The sequence below is a fragment of the Pantherophis guttatus genome, chromosome 3 (assembly GCF_059756535.1).
Source record: "Pantherophis guttatus breed Tessera chromosome 3, ASM5975653v1, whole genome shotgun sequence".
Lineage (NCBI taxonomy): Eukaryota > Metazoa > Chordata > Lepidosauria > Squamata > Colubridae > Pantherophis > Pantherophis guttatus.
The window spans coordinates 168,495,854-168,497,451 of record NC_142065.1 but is presented as its reverse complement, the minus strand read 5'-3'; positions in this window follow the sequence as shown (position 1 = coordinate 168,497,451).

Here is a 1,598-nt window from a genome sequence, read left to right as displayed (position 1 = left end):
ATTTTTAAAAATATTAAAAAGGCAGAATATTATATTTCCCCAGAGGGAGAAATGGAGAAACATGCTCAGTCTTTCTTAATAGCCTTCCCCCTCCCCCAGCAGATATTTTGTGCCCATTAAGAAAGTTTGGGCCAGCCTATCTACAAAACAAAAGCCTTCAGCTTCAGGGTGATGGGATTAAGAACAGGATATGACCCTTCAGGATATAATAGGATTAACCTACTACCATTTAGCAGAAGACACAGAGCTCACTACATTGCACAATCTCCCAAGGGCATTTTAGACATTGTACTGTTGGAAGAAACATCCTTCTGGGTTCTGCTCCAAGTGGAGAAAACAGACACTGGAAACATGGAGACTGCTTGGAAAGATGGTTTAATGGTGGACAGGATCACATAGATTGAGTTCCTGAACAGAAAAGGGGCAGATACAGTCAATCCTCGGGTTTTTATGCTCTCTCTGGCTCTGCATTTCTTGGGGCCCCGAAAGAGTATCCTGATTGGTTGTCAGACTCCCAGGGGGTGGGGGCCTTGCTGGCTGATGGTCACATGTGCTTCCCAGGTCACATGTGGTGAGTTTCTGCTGCTATTGTGTAGAGGGCTAATCCTATCTTTGGCAATTTCTACTATGGCTCTGCCTGAAGGAGGCAGATCTTTATTATGTAGAATAGACTGGCCCAGGCCTTAATGGCCCATTGACAAAGGGTGGGGGGCAGGAAGGTGGGAGCTGCTTTGTCTGTAAAATATGCTTCTCATATTTCTCATCCAGGGAAATAAAATATTCTGCCTTTTTCATCTTTCCTAAAATATTTCACTCTTCCAGGAAAGGGGTGGGTGCTAACTTCCTACAGTACAACCCCTCCTAGCAGCATCTCTGAAACTTATAAAAATCCATGTACTCTTCAAACCAGTTGGTCAGCTGCACCAATAAACCATCTTTCTAATCAGCCTCCATGTTTCCAGTGTCTGTCTCCCATCTTGGAACTGAACAGATGGATATTTCTTCCAAGCCTTCTGTTTCCCCTTTATTTTTATTTTATATTCTGATACTAATATACCAGACCAATTTGATAATTCTTGCTGTTCAAATGCAAGGTTAACTATTTTTGGTCCTAACTGACTGATAACAGAACAAGAGAAAAGCTTTATTTATTCTTTTGGCAAGTTATTATAAAACTAGGATTTTACCAACTACCTTAACTAGTTAGGATGCATTTACAGGCGCTTTTTCTTTTTTTTGGTAAATCAATCAGTCAAGGATTTCTCCCAACTTTTTAAAGACAAGATTAAATCTCGAACTGCCAAAGTATGCAGCAAAAATATAATTTAGCCAAGATTTCAAATTTAAGAAATTGCATTAGTACTTAAGTACGAAACTATTATTATTATTATTATTATTATTATTATTATTATTATTATTATTATTATTATTATTAATTGATTAATTACATTTTTATACCGCCCTTCTCCCGAAGGATTCAGGCCGGTGTACAGCCATATTAAAACAGCATTATACCCACAACATTTAAAAACAGTTTATTTTTTAAATAAAAACTTTATTTTTTCACTCTGCCCCTCGTGATCTAAAAGGGTAACAGT